The sequence below is a fragment of the Vigna unguiculata genome, chromosome 3, assembly GCF_004118075.2.
Source record: "Vigna unguiculata cultivar IT97K-499-35 chromosome 3, ASM411807v1, whole genome shotgun sequence".
In the NCBI taxonomy this organism is placed as follows: Eukaryota; Viridiplantae; Streptophyta; class Magnoliopsida; order Fabales; family Fabaceae; genus Vigna; species Vigna unguiculata.
The window spans coordinates 35,089,908-35,109,677 of record NC_040281.1 but is presented as its reverse complement, the minus strand read 5'-3'; the positions used below and the strand labels follow the sequence as shown (position 1 = coordinate 35,109,677).

General features: G+C 27.5%; 1 pseudogene; it reads right to left on the bottom strand.

Moving 5' to 3' along the window:
• Positions 1-2,873: 2,873 nt before the first annotated feature.
• On the bottom strand, positions 2,874-7,780 carry LOC114175375 (annotated as a pseudogene).
• Positions 7,781-19,770: the final 11,990 nt, after the last annotated feature.

The window sequence follows — 19,770 nt, the reverse complement described above, 5'->3', positions numbered from 1 at the left end:
GCAGTCAAAGAGTCATAACTGGTCAACCAGTCAACTCTGGGCAAGGCTTAGTCAAAGTTGGTCAAATAGACTATTTAGCACTATATTTGGCAGGTGGTTCCTCTACAAGAATCCTGAACATGTCGAATATTTTGTATGTCAACATTAATGTATTTTGGTATGTTGGCATGTATGTTTATGAAGACCTGAATATTTATTATTAAATGGAGTACATCTACTAATTATCTCTACTAATTCTCTCTCATGTTTGTTAAATAATTTTAGATTAAATTATACTTTTAGTCCCTATTTTCGTAGCAAAATTTGAATTTGGTCCCTCAATTAATTTTTATCTCAATCTGGTCCCTATTTTGGGAAATTTGACCTAATCAAGTGCTTTCCGTTAGTGGTGGAGTAACGGTGTTAAATGGGGTGCCACGTGTCAGCTTCCGAATTTTTTGAATTTTTTTATTTTTTTTTATTTTTTTATTTTTTTTGAATTTTTTTAAAATTTTTAAAAAAATTAAAATTTTACCACGTGTCAAGTGGACATCGTGCCACGTGGCAGTGACAGTGCCACGTGTCACTATTTGGGAGGTGTCATTTTCTCATTCTCAATTTGGTCCCTCTATTTTATTTTTTGTCTCAATTTAGTCCCAATTTTTGTAAAAATTATGCAATTTCATCCCCCTCCAAATTGAAACAAAAATTATAAAATGTTCTACAAATATTTTTATTAAATTTGATTTTTTTATTCAAATTGGTATTTTTATTATATATTTTCAATAAAACAAAGTTTCTTTAAATTTGTTTCACATTAAATTTTACTTAAAATTGTTTTCAAATTTTAAATTTATTTGTTTTTTATTGTTACATAAACTAGTTAATTTTTCTTAAATTATATAATTGTTATTTTTATACTAACTAAAATATTTGTATAGAAATTATTGAATTTTACACATTTTAAAAATATGCAATTATTTAAAATATAAATTCAAATAAAAAACAATATTAAAGTACAATGTAATAAAATATCAATATAATTTATGATTTTTTTTATTAACATTATTTTCTATTAACAACTTTAAAACAATTTTAAATAAAGTTTAACGTAAAATATAAATTAAAATAAACTTAATCTTGTTAAAAATATTTACTTGAAATATCAATTTTGATAGAAATATTTGTGCCTATTTATATAGAAATAAAATTTGGTTTCAATTTGGAGAGGGACAAAATTGCATAATTTTTACAAAAATTGGGACTAAATTGAGACAAAAAATAAAATACAGGGATCAAATTGAGAATGAGAAAATGACAACTCCCAAATAGTAACACGTGGCACTGTCACTACCACGTGACACTATGTCCACTTAACACGTGGCAAAATTTTAATTTTTTTTAAAATTTAAAAAAAAATAAAAAAAAATTCAAAAAATTCAAAAAATAAAAAATTCAAAAAATTCAAAAAATTCAGAAGCTGACACGTGGCACCCCATTTAACACCGTTACTTCACCCCTAACGGAAAGGACTTGATTGAGTCAAATTTCCTAAAATAGGGACCAGATTGAGATAAAAAATAATTGAGGGACCAAATTCAAATTTTGTTACGAAAATGGAGACTAAAAGTATAATTTAACCATAATTTTATTCCAATAGTTTATATTTTGTTTAAGTAGATGATTATTAGAGTAACAAAAAAATTTGAATAAATTTAAAAATATATATTACCAAATTTAAATTTTCATTGGGTAGATTATTTCAATAAGCAATAACTTTGAATAAATTAAAATAATATATTACCAAATTTTGCATTATATGAAACCTAGTGCAACTAAAATTAAACTTTAATTAACTTATTCTTAATAGCAATTGATAATTAAAATTGGTAATTTATATAATTATCATTATGTAAAAATGCATCCAAGTTACAAAGAGTATAAGTATTCTAGTTCGGAAATATTATTTACTAAAAATTTTTAATTAATTTAATAAAGTTAGTTATAAAAATTAACAATTCAATGTGTACGTTTAAGATTGACTATAATGTTATACTATTATAAAAACTATAATAATTTCCAAATAATAATATTAGTTATAATTATTATAAAAAACTCAATTCAAGAAATAATTGGAAAGATCGTAATTTGATGCAGTTAATATAGGTTTGGATAGTTAGAATTACAATATCTTCTTAATATATGAACATGGATCACCATTTCTAAAGCTTATAACAATAATAACGTCAAAGATGTAGCACATGCACTACAGAATGATGGTGGTTTCTTTAGTTAAATATTCAGTATGAATTTGGCTGGTTATAGGTTTGGAAAGTCTTGGTTGACCTGACAACATTAATAACGTGACAATTATGGCAGGTCCACTACATAATTATGGTGGTGTGTTTAGTAAAAATATTCAGTATCAATTGGGCTAAATATAGCTTTGAAAAGTCATTATTTTGATAAGTAATTACTATATGAACCTACATGAAGACTTATTTGACCTTATTGTGGCAGGTGTACCAAATAATTATGGTGGTGTCAATATAACTACTAACATCAGCTGGTTGAATCTCTGCATATTATTAAATGTTGTTGTGTTGTTGGTGTATGGTAGTTTCGATTTTTAATGCATCTTGGCAAATAAGGATTTCTTAAAAAAATGTAATGGTAAGTTAAAAACATGATAAAGCAACGTATATGATTGCAGCAACAAACCATTTACTTGAATCTCCATCTTTTATTACAATGCATTCTAACAAAAAATCAATACATGACACCAAAACAACATATGAATGCACAACAATTAAGCATTCATATATTTGTAAGTAGTCTTTAACATGTATTTTTCAGAAAATATAGGCCCACAGGTATGTGAACATACATTGCACTTATACATTGTTAAAAATTTCTTTGAAAACTACATTTGTGGTAGTAGTCAAAGGCCTGTTTTCAATGTCATGGATTAAAATCCTTAATCCGAACTTGCTTTTAACTCTAGAAGTTGCAACATATATTTGACCATGACTAAAAATTAGTGTTGGCAAATACAACCCAACACAATCTAAAGATTGTCCTTGGTATTTGTTAATGGTCATAGCATAAGATAACATGATTGAGAATTGTCTTCTAATCAGCTAGAATGGCCAAGGGGACTAGGATGGTGACATAGACATACGTGAAATGTAAATCTCTGTTCCTTTCATTTTCTAGTAATAATCTTTGCATTGATTACATGGTTTTCAAGTTTAGTCACTATTAATCTGCTACCATTACACAAACCTTGAGATTGATCCAAATTTCTTAAAAGCATAATTGGGGCACCAACCTTTAGTTTAATACTATGGTTTGGTAATCCAGATGTTCTTAATGAATTTAGAAATTCTAGTGTAATACCATCGTATGCTTCAACCTCTATTGGCTCAGATGTATCTCTGCAGTCAGATCTTAGATATTCTTTATGTTCACCTGAAATACATGAATCAGATTAAGTTCATAGTTCTTACTGATGATTTAGTAAATTGTTAATTATGAACAATGCCTAACCTGGAATTGATTCCAAAATAGATTGATTGATTTCATCAATTGTTTCAATTCGACTGGCTAGAATAGCTCTTGATATGAGAAACCCTTCATCTTTGTATTTTTGCATTAATCATGTATATATGGTATTGACACTGGCTTGGATAGGATCATTATATTATGATATTAGTAATTCTGATGGGATTTCTATATCAACTAATCCATCGTTCGCCAATTTTTATTATCCAGGAAGAAAAATCTTCAATTTCAGCAATAGTAGACTGATATAATCCATCTTGTAACAGTTGAATGTTCTTTTTCAAATTCAAAATATGGCAATGGTCCCACAAATAGGACGAGTTGATAGTAGCATGAATAATATCAGATCTACTGCCCCGTGGAATAACATGAAGTATTTGTCTAAAATCTCCTCCAAAAACTACTACTTTGCTATCAAAAACAGAATCATATTTGTTCTTTTCTCTCATGTTGTCTTTTAAAGTTCGATCTAATGTTTCAAAACAATACTTATGTGCCATTGGTGCTTCATCCCAAATTATTAGGTTTGCCAATTTCATCAGGTCTAATAGTTCACTACCCTTTGTAATGTTGTAGACAGAGTGCTCTAGTGTAGGAATTGGAATCTTGAATTTAGAAAGAGTTGTCCTACCTCCAGGCAATAACAAAGAAGCTATGCCACTTGATGCAACTGTCAACACTATTTTTCCTTCAGCTCGAAAAGCAGAAGATAAGGCTGTCCACATAAAAGTTTTTCCTGTTCCTCTATATCCATATAAAAAGAACATCCCCCCTTGTTCATGATTGACAACATCTATAATCTTTTGAAACATATGTCTTTGCTCATCTGCAATTCATCATTAATTATTATGTTATATTTTAATGTGTTGTATGTCTAATGCATACAGTTAAAGTTAGATTCAAATATATGTAACTCATCATCCTTGTTGTAATCAAGTTCTATATATACGAATCTATTTCCACAATAATTTACCACAAAATCATTGGGATAAGGCATAAATGACCATTCCTTTAATGTTCTCCTGTTATTCTACAAGAGCTTCTTAATCTCTATCAAGGTTAAATTTTGAAGAGTTTCAATATTCAAATTGAGTTCTGCAACAGAAAAGTTAAGTTAATATACTTTAAACATGAAAGATAGATTTTATATGGTTTAATTGATTATACCTTAGATTTGTAGCAATAATCCTTTCGTTATATAATATTCCATCAGATAACCATTCTCATGTTTTACTCCACAACTCTTTAGGTTTTAAGATACTATTTGACATGAGGATAGTTATAAATAATTTCCTTAAGAAGTGCCCCGATCCCCAATCTTTGGCTTCCTTAATAGCATCGACATATTCGGTATCCTCTGCTAAAAATCCACAAGCTTTACAGGCTTCTCTAAATGTAGGATACGTTATGTTGTCAACAGTTCGAATATCTACATATGATAGTGGACCTTTTACTATTCTTAGCATCCTCCTTAAGTAGAAAAGTTCACTAGTTGCTAGGGGAACCCAAATAAGTCTTCCAATGGTGTTGCCCTTTTGTCTTGGTTTCCAATATCTTTCATTCTTATTATAAACATACTTAGATACAAATTGTGGATATGTTAAATTCCTTGCATCAAAATATTTTTTGTTGCACTCCATCCAGGTTGTAAACATCGACTCCTTAATTGTTGGTTTTGCCATGATTTCATCAATATCATTATCATCCTTGAAGTACAATGACTGTTCACCAGGCAGATGAAAAATAGTCGTTCAACAGCTGGATTTCTTCCGTGAATAGGAAATGAAAATATTCTCCAACATGCTTCACATGGTGAAATATATCTGCAATCAATATACTGTTTGATTTCATCTGTGTCAAATTGAGTAATTCGTTATCATTGGCATTGGAAACTATAGCAGTTGTAATTCTATCATATCCTTTATTGATGTACTTAAATAAGTACTTGATTGAATTGGAACGGTTACACCATTCAACATTGACATGAGCTTGATATTTCAGGATTATATTGTAGGATTATAAGGGACAACAAAACGATTATCTAGTGCTATGTCATTTTTGACAGCAGTGATTTCATTGCTTCTTCGATGATAATGAGGAAAACCATCTTTTGCAATTGTGGTAGTATTTTGGAATTTCTTCGAATAAAATCAGGAACATGATCCATTCTTCATGCATGGAGATGATATATTAGCTAATCCATATGGTTCGTGTATCATATGTTCTTTGACACAAGCATACAATTCTGGCTCCTTTTTGGCACATGGTATGACAGTTGAAATTACCTTATCTATATCCAATGCTGTTAGATATTTGCTAGAAGGATGCAAGAATATTAGCAAATGAGCATGTGGTAAACCACATTTCTGGAATTCAATACTATACATGTCTGTCAAAAATAAATTAAGAATTACGTTGTTAGAATAAAAGAATAATTGAAGTTATTACATTCTATCATAAAAATATTAATACTTACATGCTATGACTATGCCCAATGTATGCTTTTTCGTTAAATCTGATAGCAACTCATCAAATTTGATTCTAAATACTCTTGCAATAATATCTGGCCGATTTGAAGGACTTAATTTTGAAGACTTTAATATTCGAGAAATCTTTGGCCGTTTCGGGTTATAGGTAAAAGTTACAAATAGATCTGGGAATCCTACATGACCATATATTGTCATTCCATCAAAATATAATTGATCCATAAATCTTCTGCCACCAACAAAGCTTGATGGAAGCATAAATCGTTTCCCTTTTTTGAGAGGCTTCAGTTTGGCTTTCATTACTTGGTTAACAAAGGTTATTATATTTATCAACCCTAAGCTTGGATTGATTATTTCTGATGAATGATAATCTCACAGACTCAATCATTGTGTATCCATCAACAAAAAATTGTTGGAACAATCTTCTAGATCTAAGAATAGTCATTGGCTCACAATCTCGAGTTTGAATTCTAAAACAAAACCATTCCTTGATTGATAAGCGATTACGTTTTGATGCCAAAGAATCGCGATGACTAATATCATGCCTATAACCATCTTCACCATATGAAAACAACAAAGGATATTGATAACCCAAATAACTGGTGTGCAACTCGTTTATTCTTTGTAGCTTTCCTGTTCTGCTTTCCATAATAATATCTCTAGGAGAAGCGCTATCAACATCGGCTACGATTAATGCAGCTACTTCTGAAACCATTGGCATGTTGTATATTCGTTCATCTTTTTGCCTATCTGTTATAAGTCTTAATTTGAGATCATGAAATGGTTGTTCTGGATATCGATCCCTTGCCATTCTGAAAGATTTGGCATGCACATTGTACTTATCAAGCATTTCAGTTAGTGTTTTAACAATTTCAGCATCAATATCATTATGGTTCCTACATCAAGATTGAATTTCAAATCAAAAAAATTGCCTCATCATATAATATAATTTGGTACCATAATTGTAGTTTACCTCAAAGATTGAATTCTATTGTGTATCTCATTATCAATATCATATATGTATAGCTTAGCAAACTTTGGTTGTTTTCCAATATGTGGCAAAAGACTACGAATTCTATGACATTATTGACCTTGAACTCTTAAATTTGGTGGTATTTATTGTCAATTTTTGCTCTAGGAGATGTGAATGCAAACATCATGTTGTATGTTTTAATGTGTTGTTGATAACTTCTACTCTGTTTACAATCAGATTGAAAAAGTAGTAGTTGAAGTTCATCAGGGGGGTCTTTTAACATTGACAATTGAACTTTTCCATTTCCATAACACAGTTGAAAGTTGGGATTAATATTTCGATGAGATTTGTCAATACGTTCTTGATACCACTTATGACCTTTGCAATGCTGACAAATATAGATTGGATCCCCTATATCTGCATACAACTTGCAAATGAATACCTTAGTTTAAATTGTCATAGATGATTGCAAAAAAATATTACAATAATTGTTTTTAGAAGCCTTATCTTTATTTGTGGTTGACACTTCATAGTTCATATGATACTCTTCATGACTGTCTGCACAATAAGTATTAATGGAATATCATTCTCCTCATACTAAAATAATTACATTATTTCACAAAGTATATCAATATTCATTTCCTTATTATAAAATAGTTTTACCTTGTATTGGGGAATTACATGAATCTGACTTATCTGTGTTTGACTCTAGTTCATCAATATCTTTCAACTGCACTGATTGAGTAAGCATATGGGAATCATTGGTTGTTGTGACCATATTAACAGTGGCTTCAAACTTCCGAAGGAGATTTTGTTGCTTTCTTCTGCTTCCAGTAATATCTCTTTGCTCATTCACGAATGTAGGTTATGGACCTTTCATTGGTAATTCCTTATGAGACCTTTATTCATTCAGAAAACAACTTGTTACATCAACTAATGGTGTGCAATTTCTTCTTTTCTTTTCAGGGTGCTTCTGTTGTATGCATGTAGCATTCATCCTCTTCCGTTGGATTATTAGTTTCCTTTTTATTCTTGCACTTGTACTGGACTTGGTATTTTGATTATCCATCCTAATAGAGAAAACAATACATAATAAAAAATTAGCACAACACTATAACATTTGCAATAATCTGTAAATGTTATACAGAGGTATTGTAATAGGTATTAAAGGTTTAAGATGAACTTCATAGAAAACACTTGTACATGAAATTAAAAAATCATCCACGAGCCAAATAATACTCCTCATTGGTCAAGTATAAGACTTTGTCTGCTCTAATTCATCAGTAGCTACACAAATCTGCTCTTCAACCATATTTGACATTTCCTTTACAAAATACTTCATCAAATTACCATTACTCATATTTTGTTATGTATATGTTACTGGATGGAACAATCCAACAATTTTTACCGCCAAATATAAAACTTGTTTAAACTAATATTAATGGGAAAGATATAATTTTGGTTATTAAATAAATGTCTTTTCACCTTAACATGTTTTATCTGTTACTTACCCTACATTTTCAATTTATTATATTATATATCACATTGTTAATAACACAATCAAATATTATGTTCAATACTTTTGTTATGAGGGAAACCCATTAACAACTTCATCGTAATAGTACATTCCATACTTCACTGTAAAATTTAAATGTTGAACAATAATATCAGTATTAAATGCACATCCTCTCAATCAATATATGATGTCCTTTCAAGAAATCCTAATACATCCCATTGAAACCAAAAACTTTCTTAAGTTCTAAGTATTGGAATGTTCAAAGAATTGTTGTATTATTATATTTCATGAATGTCATCTTTATTGAGACAATATATTGAATTATAAATATCAATGTATTACCATAGTTGTAATCAATAACTCTATTTTAGGACGCTTATTCATTGTCAATATTCTGATAGTATAATTGTTTTGTTGCATAGTAATGACAATTAATCATAAACATGTGTTATAAAATTTGTCATTAGATTTTAAAGCGGATTAATAATGATCTTTAATAAAGCAAATGTTTATTATAAGGCATAAATGATTCTTGTAGTAGTCATTATATATTTTTTTCATCTAAAGTAATTTGAATAATTAATATGCAAAAACAATACTGTAAAGATGAAAAGTAATTGAAAAGAACTTAGAACTATTATTTATTAAAAAAACTTTAATTTAATCATTGAATACTTGATATCAATTACTAAATATTAGTTCAAAACAGATAACACTAATATCATAATGTAATAATATTTTTACTTGTAACAAATTCAAAGATCTAAATTATAATAATAACAATCACGTTATATTAGCATTCTTCGAAATTGTCTTCTACAATTTTGCACACCCAAAATTATTAATGTTGTTTTAGAACATTCATAGTTAAAGTTTCTCAAAACAGGACCAGGAATGAGGTACCATAGAAGTCACAACATGGTTCACAAAGATAAAAAATGTTTTTACAAACATTTTAACATATTTTTCCTCGCAACCTTAATACATTTATAATTTCTTCTTTTTGATACTCTTCATTGGCTTTGTAGTCTTTGTAGCTGAGACTTGAGCTAAAGGAATGTCCTCCAGAAGATCGAACTCCATGATACTTGATGGAATGTCTTGAACATCATTAGTGGTAGCACAAACATCCTTAGTAGGCGTCATACATAAAACTAAATAAGGTTCATCATCAACTGTGGAAGAAAGGCACATCTGCAATGATCAACATCAATCATGTTACAGATTCAAGACATCAGTTATATTAGTATGCTAACTCAAGTAAAATTATACTTACCAATGAACTATCAATATCAGCTGTTAAGTCACATGCAACATTACCAATACATTCAACAAGTTCCATTGCTTGGCAACATATATATATATATATATATATATATAATTAATTTCAAACATTGTATAACATTTTATCTCACAACTAGTATGGCCAAATTTTAAATACTTACTAAAGAAGTCCCGCTAGAAGTTGGTAAATCACAGACACTGCCATTGCTACATTTTCCAATAACCATTGCTTGCATAATTTATTTACTATTAAAATTTAAAAATAGAAACCATTACTGTTCCCATTAGTAAAGAAAATTAAATTGAAGTATACTCACTAAGGAGTTGAAAATATCAAGAATTATGTCAGATGGACCACTAACCATACATTCACCAACTTGGCTTGCCTGCAAAGTGTTATAAAAAAAATCAATTACTAATAAAACTATTATTCATATTTCAGGTATTTACTACAAAAAATTCCATTACTACCTCCTCCTGTGCAAGTAGAGCTTTAACGTGATCAATAATTTCCACGTCAGTAGAAACTCTCATAACTGAAGCAGGTCAGTTCTTTTCTTGTAGCTTAACTTTAAAAGCCCAAGTACATCCTAAAATAACATCTAGATCCTCTAGAAAACACTTAGGATCATCTTCACCATCCTAATACAAAACAAGTACAACGAAATAAAATATTACTAAGTTGTTTACAATAATTTTTTTTGTAAAATAAGTTAAGTTGTAAATGTTGACCATTTCTTCTACCTTGATCATTTTCTTTCTCAAATCAGTAGCAGATACACCAATTAAATTCATGCAATCTTGGTCCCAAAGCATGAAATTGGCCACCTTTTTCCCATCAGTAACTTGAATTTCGAGCTTGTATCTACAAAAGTCATTTGAATTAGAATTAACATTGGGACATATGGTCAAACATATAAATGTAACATTTACTAACCTGATTTTTGGATAATCGTTAAAAGCATCACAACTAAGACACTTAAAAGAACAAACTTCATGAGTTCTTTTCGTACATACGCTACACACCAAATAATTTCATCTATCATTTCCTAAGTTAAATTTAAGTGTACGTGCAACAGTTACATAGGAAATCTTCTATATGAATAAAAAAAATGTAAATAATATGATGAACAATTACAAAATTGACTTAAAACAAATTTACGAAGATGAGAATTACCTCTAATACAGTGAAACACTTTTAACAACAATTTTATACATAAACCTATCAGCATGACTAATCTGCGAAGAGCCACTATACTGACTTCCCTCCTCAAAACTTTCACTACAGAGGTTGTACACATTACACATTAGTTAGTGTTTATGAAAATAACTTTTAATCAATAATAGATGGCTAATATATAAACATACTCTACAAATTGATTCTTAAAATCAATCAGCTCAGGTATGTCATCTCCCGTTATCAATTTTGAACCATTCCAAAAATTAGACAGTGACACTGGCCATGGGCCTATACAAAATTAATTACATTAGCTTAAAGAATAATGATAATCTAAAAATATTAATGACATTATTAAAACCTGATGCAGCCTTTATCTTTGCCTGAGTAAGAATAATAGCAGGATTAGATGTTTCACTACGTAGTGAGATTCATATTGCAATAAGTCAATAATTTCTCGCAATATGAATCTCACAATGTGCAACCGATTATAGCACCATTGCATTAATGAAATAACAACACCATATTACAAAATAATAATAAAATTATTAAAACACTACTGTAAATATAAAAGAACATACATAATGAAACCAACTTCAAATCCTTCAGGTCAAAGACAACATTTTTCGCATGTACTTCCTCCTCTACATTGTCCACCACACCAATGACATCTAACATGCAAAAATAAAATAAAATAAAAATAAATCAACAAAAATAGAAAATATAGGACACATCCATGAAGATAGAACAATAAACATTCCAACCAACAAATCAGCACAATACTTTCCATCAATGATATCCTTTATACTTTTGAACTTCCATACCTTTCTAGGCATGCTTGCAATGGGTTAGGGTCGTATGGACGTTGCTCCTATAAACAATAGCTTAAATGGATGCTCACAAACTCTATATTGAGCTCTGTTCTTTAACATTATAAAGTTATGCATTATGTAACTTTCACCCTCTTTTAGCTTGTCTTCCCAAACACCCATATCTACCTTCTTAATCATTGCAACAATAACATCACCCTAAAGAACAGATTAATATATATATATATATATATATATATATATATATATATATATATATATATATATATATATATATATATATATATATATATATATATATATATATATATACGGTTAAATATATTTGTCATCTTATAAAATACAATATGGAACATGCTAAAATATGATACTTTACATTACTTTTTGATCCATTAGAACCATATCCATATTTCGTTTGGAATCCCATGACTCAACATACCACAAATCTATGATTGTGACAACAAGTTTCAACGTTTCTCTTCTTCCATCAATATTCTTGATCATATCAAAATTTTTTTCCATTTAATACATTACAATAAAATAAGTGTTAAGTTTTAACCAACGACACATCGACTCAAATAACTAATCAAAAAATAGAACAACAAACACAAAATCAAGCTACAGAAACAAACTAACAAACGACAAATCATCTTCCACAAAAAAAAAGCTCACAAAAAAATCAAAACTTTCATCAACAAAAAATGTTCCTACAACTAAAAAAGACTTTGAATAAATATTAAGCAAAGGGAACACAATGATCAACAAAAAAAAAACTCCAAAAAACAAACAAACTTCTTTTCAACAACAACATCTGAAACGTCTTTTAAAAAGGTTCAACACAAAATAACAGAAAAAAGAAGAAGCAAACTTCTATAAACATTTTTTAAAAAATACTACAACACGGGTAAAACAGGTTAAACTAAAAAAGAATGTATAAAAACAAAATCTTTCATGATCGACAACATACAAAAAGGTTCAACATAACAATAACAACCTTTGATGAAGAAGAAAAACCATGCATAAAGAAGAAAGATGCATGAAGAACAATAAATAGGAAATAAATAATATTTAACTTTCAATCAAAAATAAAAAATAAGTATCAAGAACAACAATCAACGAAGAAGAAGTAGGTATGAAGTTACTCAAATGAACTTACGGAGAATAAGCATGAACGAAGAAGAATGAGAAATAGAGAAGAAGGAGGAACATAGAAGAAAAGGTTACCTGGAGAAGAAGGATTCAACTGACTTACCTTCTAGAAGATGGATTTTCAAACCTGTTAACAAATGTCTATCAAACCATTAAACAACCTTCACCGTCAAAACACTACAACATCAAATTGACGAAAATACCATTCATTTAAGACACATGTCAATGAAGTAGAATGTCTAGTTCAGTAACTTCATTATACTAACATTTTCTAACATTTTCTTAGATATATAGTAGACATAGAGTCAAAACACTGCTTTTAAAAGTATACTTCTTGTAAATGAAAGGAAGCTTACGCAGCCTTAGGAACCATTATTTCGCCATATATGTAGACACAGTTAATTGATTCCTTAATATACGTATCATTACTCAATAATATAATATTATATTTTAATCTAAACTGCTTAAATTAGAGATTTTTTGGATTACACTTACCTTTACTACAAAACTGACTGATTCTGATTAGGCCCAAGCATGTGAATACCGTGAGTGAGTCCAACCTTAACAGAAACCATTTAAGAATGTGAGAGTGAGAGGATCTCCAAAATGTCAAAGAGTAGGTATCCAAAAATTATAGGGTTTGGAAATGTTTAGGAGAGTGAATCGTATAACGTGTGTTTGGAAACATCAGTGGAAAAAGAGAGATTGGGAATGAGTGACTTAGGAGGAGAAAAGAAAGGGAGAAAGAACCCGATTGTTGACAGAGTTTCTGAAATTTGGAAGAATATTGGAATTGTGTCCATTGAAGACCACAAGCTGCTTCACTGTGTATGCTACCTTTATCGCCTCTCTTTTCCATCTCGTCTCTCTTATAGAGGAGATGAATGAGTTGGAGTGTGAGTAAGGAGAATAATGTACCAGAGTGTGAATGACGAAGAAAGTGAGCATTTGAATAAGGTTTAATTATGCCTTTGGTCCTCATTTTGGAGTCAAAATCTCAAAATAGTACCCAAATTTTTAAAAGTCTCAAATTGCTTCCCTTTTTTGTTAAAACGTTTCAAGTTTGCCTTTTCTGTTAAGTCAAGGTTGACGTCGTTAGAGGGAGTGACACGTGTTAGTATTATGCCAGATGTCATTTTCTTAGTCTCAATTTAGTCCCTTTATTTTAATTTGTCTCAATTTAGTCCTAATTTTTGTAAAAATTAGCAATTTTGTCCCTCTCCAAATTGAAATCAAATTTAATTTCTATATAAATATACACAAATATTTTCATCAAAATTGATATATCAAGTAAATATTTTTAACCAAATTAATTTCATTTAATTAATATTTTACATTGAACTTTATTTAAAATTGTTTTAAAGTTGTTAATAGAAAATAATGTTAATAGAAAAAATTTCATAAATTAACTAGTTTATGTAACAATAAAACACATAAATTTAAAATTTGAAAACAATTTTAAGTAAAGTTGAATGTGAAACACAATTTTAAATAAACTTAGCTATGTTAAAAATATATAATAAAAATATCAATTTGAATAAAAATATCAAATTTAATAAAAATATTTGTATAATATTTATATAAAATTAATTTTTGTTTCAATTTGGAGAGGGACAAAATTACTAATTTTTACAAAAATTGGGACTAAATTGAGACAAATTAAAATAAAGGGACTAAATTGAGACTAAGGAAATGACACCTAGCATAATACTGACACGTGTCACTGTCACTGCCACATCACTCTATCACTATCACGTGGCACGATGATAGCTTGACACGTGACAATTTTTTGATTTTTTTCAAAAAATTCAAAAAAAATAAAAAATAAAAAGTAAAATTCAAATAAATAAAATAAAAAAATTCAAAAAATCAAGGAACTGACACGTGACACCCCATTTAACGCCGTCTAACCAGACTTAACAGAAAGGGAAAACTTGAGACGTTTTAACAAAAAAAGAGACCAATTTGAGACTTTTAAAAATTTGGGTACCATTTATAGATTTTGACTCCAAAATGGGGATCAAAGACATAATTAAACCTTTGAATAATTTGAAAATGTGAAAAAGGCACAAAATAATTCCTTGATTCGTCGTCACTTTCAATAAATTAAAAGAAGATATTTTCTAAATTAAAAAAAAATAGAAAACAGCTTTAATATTTTTTTAAAACCGTCTGAGTAAATAAAAATTATAATCAGTTTTAGTTAAAGTTATATATTTATCTTAAACTTATAATTCTTTTAATTTATATTTATCTTAAACTTATAAGTCTTTTAATAAAATTAAAATTTATATATCTAATTTTTTTCTCCATTTATTACATGTTTTAGTTAATTTATTAATATTTATATTTATAATTTATATTTTAATATATACAATTATATTTAAAAAAATTTAAATATTTCAATTAAAAATAATTTTAAAAATTTAAATTAGAAGTATTTTAAAATATTTAAATTAAAAATAGTTTTAAAATATTTAAATTAAAAATAATTTTAAAATATCTAAACTAAAAATAATTTGAAAATATTTAAATTAAAAAATATATATATTTATACTAAAATTTAAAAAAATAATTATAGTACATTTTAATTGAGAAACAATAGTTACAAATATATTTTCTAGTAAATTTGTAGACGAACCAGCTACAATTCTATTTCTTCACTATTTCGTCATAAAATTAGTGAGAGATTAGCTACAAATATATGTTCTAGTAAATTGTAGCTATTTTGCTACGAAGAAGTTACAAATTGTTTCCTTCACTATTTCCTCGTAAATTAGTGAAGAATTAGTTACAAATATATGTATTGACAAATCTGTAGTTATTTTACTACAGACTCACTACAATTTTATTCTTTCGCTATTTCTCACTAATTAGCGAGGAATTAGCTACAAATATTTTCACTTCCTAATTTCTCTAGCTGTTAGAAATATTTTATTATAATTTAAAAAATAAATAATTAAAATAAAAATTCTACTATTACTCATGTTTTTATATACCTTTAATTTATGGGTTAATGTGTTTTATGGCTAACGGCTATATTCTTATTGCAATTTATTGCTTTGTCTCCTTTTGCTACCTATAAATACCACCTAGGTGCATGGGGAACAACAACAATCAGAGAGACAACAAACTCTAGAGTTTTTCTAGAGAAATGTTTTTCTTTTCTTTTCTATATTATCTTTAAAGTGGTGTTCATAAGGTTCGGAGATCCTTCGCTACACTCGATCGATCTGACGGGTTGTTGTATCTTGGGAGAGAAACGCAAATGATTTAAAACACATATGATTGTGTATTTGTTTAGCCCTGTGCAGTAGGGGCGTTTTCTCTCTAAGGATAGCGCTATGCGTGCCTCAACTCAGGATATTTCTACTTCTTACTTTTTATTTATTATTTATTATTGTTATTATAATTGTTGATCTCTGATTAATATTCATTATTTTATATATTGTCTTAGTATTATTATTGAGTTAATAATTATTATTATATTATTTCATATTTATATTATTATTAATATTATTTGAGCAATCATTTTCTAACACTAGCAAAATAGAAATTTTCTTGTAATAATAATGTAAAAATGGAATTTTCACTTACAACTCTATTAACTTAGCAAGATCTGGAGAATGGGTTTATTCATAGCTCTAAAAAGTTTAAATGTTCATACTTTTAAATATTTCACTATGGCTATAGGATATCATGATAATTCTAGATTTTTCTATAAATATGAAAGTCAAGATAATTATAGAGCTAAAAAAATTCTAGAATAGTAACAATATTGTTACAATTATTCTGTCTGTTATTTTTATCTTTACAAGAAAAAAAAAACTATTATTCCTCTAAATTTATCTTTGAATATTATTTATGATTTTCACTCAAAGTATAGTTTTTTTTTATCATTTTGACTAATTTAGAAACACTACTAAAACATTCATATTTTTTTGCCAATTTTGTTTCAATTTTTTTTAGAAAATACTTGTAAATTTTGTTATGAAAACAAAATGGTGGAAATTGATGTCAATTTTTTTTCAAAATATTTTGTATAAAACACTTTTCACAACAAATTTTGTAGGAAATACTTACAATTTTAATAATTTTTTAGGAAATAATTACCCACGAAAAAATTACTTGCCAATTAAGATTCCTAAAAAAAAATAACAGGAAAAAGTTTTTCTTGCAAATTTGCAAGAAAAATCTCAAGTAATATAAGAATTCTTAATAGTGAAACAAGAAATGTGCAATTAATTTTATAATAAATATAATAAAAATTTATATCAACTAGATACGAGATTGATTTATAGTACATAAATAAAAACAATTATCATTTTACAAGCTCATTTTATGATAATAAATTAGATTTAAAATTCACTTTTGATATGGTAAGAGATATTATTCTAGTTAAATTTACTAAATTTATTGTTTTATCAAACCACTTATGAGTAAAAATAATCCTTACCTTCTACATTATAATTTTCTTAAGTTATAATAGGTTGAAAAGAGTGTTTCCAGAAACAATAGATGATTCAGAAACAACAAATATGAAGGAAAGAGGACTTTAGATAGCATCTTAGTAGTTAATGATGTTGTGGAAGATTGTAGGTAAAGAAAAAAGAGTGTGGTAATTGTTAATGTGGATCTAAACTCTAATTACCATTGTGTCTATCTTAGTTAATGGAAGTCAAACCCAAAGTTTAGATCAACAAAAGGTTCGAGGTAAGGGGATCCAATGGCCCCACTTTTATTCCTTGTAGTAGCAAAGGGGTTAGAAGGAATTGTGAGATAAACAACAAAGAAATAATTGTACTAAGGTGTGAGTGTGAGGAACAAGGGCGTTGAGGTTGGCTTACTACAGTTTGTAGATGATACTGTATTTGTTTATGAAGAAAGTACTCACAACATACTAGTTATAGAAGCTAACCTGAGAAGCTTTGAGTTGTTGTGTGGTCTCAAGACTAAGTTTTGTGAAAGTAAGATTGGAGGACCAGGGTTGAACATGGAAGTAATGGATAATTTCTCTAGGATCCTATACTATAGATATATGAAAGCCATGTTTAAGTACCTAGGTATACCAATAAGTAGGGCTGAACATATTTCTTACACTATACTATAGTTAATTGTACTATATTAAATAAAATTATTTATAATATTAATTAAATTGAATTATAAAACAGTTTAGTTTTAGAAAACTAAACTCTTATTAAGTTAACAAAGTTATCTGTTGAACTATAGTAAATAGACTTTTGAAATGAAAGAAAAGACTAAGAAAGTAAAGTACCAACAAATAAGATATTGGTTTTCTGTTTTAGCCTTTGCTTTTTCACATTGAAATATTTTTTTTTACTCTATTTTAATTTTTTTTATACTATTAACAATTAATTTATTAAAAAAATTATAAATTTATGTTAGATCTTATTTTTTATTTTGAATGAATTTTATTATGTAATGTTATTTTTATGTTATAATTTTACAAAAATTTGTTTTCAATAGTTAAGTTGTGTCACAATTAACATTTTTATAATTTTTTTATTTATATTAAAGTTTTCCGTAACTTAAAATTAATTAAAATATTAAAATTAATATAATAAATATAAGTATCGGTATTAACGTATTTTTTATATTTTAAAATCTTATGTAATATTACTTTTCAGTTTTACGATGTTTATTATGTTGCGTGAAATTTGTCAAAAGGATTTATTTTAGAAAATTCTCAAAATTAATATTTTTTTAACATTTGTATTCATTAATATTTGTGTAAAAAATGTTCTAGAAATTTTATGAAGTTCTAAAATATATTTCGTGAAGCAACGAACCAATAACTTTTTATATTTTTTAAGAATTTTTTAAAATAAATCCTCTTTAAAAAAGTTGATGCCACATAATAAATATTTTAAAACAAAAAATAATATTACATAAAATTTTAAAATAAAAAAATACGTTAGTATCAATATTTATATTTATTATACTAATTTCAATATTTAAGTTACGAAAAACTTAAATCTAAATAAAAAATTATAAAAATGTTAGTTGTCACAAAATTTAATTTTTAAAAATAACTTCTGTAAAATCATAAAATCATAACATAAAAATAACATTACATAGTAAAATTCATTCAAAATAAAATAAGATCTTGAATGAATTTATAATTTTTTTAATAAATTAATTATAAATATTTTATAGTTTTCTCAGAGAAAGAGTAAAGAAAAAAAATTAAGATAAAATAAAATAAATATTTCAATATGAAAGAGAAAGAATAGAACGTAAGACACAAAACACATAAGTCCAATTCTTATCCTAATACCAATATTTTATTTGTGGTATTTTGCTCTTTCAATCTTTTCTTTCACATTAATAACCTATTTACTATAGTTCAACAGTTAACTTAGTTAATTTAACATAAGTTTAGTTTCTTAAAACTGAACTATTTTATAATACAGTTCAACTATTATTATGAATAGTTTAGTATATTTTAGTTTAATATAGTACAATTAACTATAATTTAGTATAGTTTAGTAAATTATGCCAAGCCCTACCAATAAGGGGGAATCCAATAAAAAACAGTTTTGGCAAGTTATGGTAGACAAAGTTAAGCATAAGTTAACTAGTTGGAAAGGTAGGTCATTGTCATTTGTTAGTCATTTTGCCTAATAAAGTCTGTCATTTTAGCACTTCTTTTATATTATCTATCTTTCTACAAAGTGTAAAAAGGTGTATGTAAAGAGCTCATAAAAGTATAAAGAAATTTTCTTTGAGGTTGGGGATCTGAGGATAGAAAGATAACATGGATTAAATGTCAAACCTTATATAAGACTAAG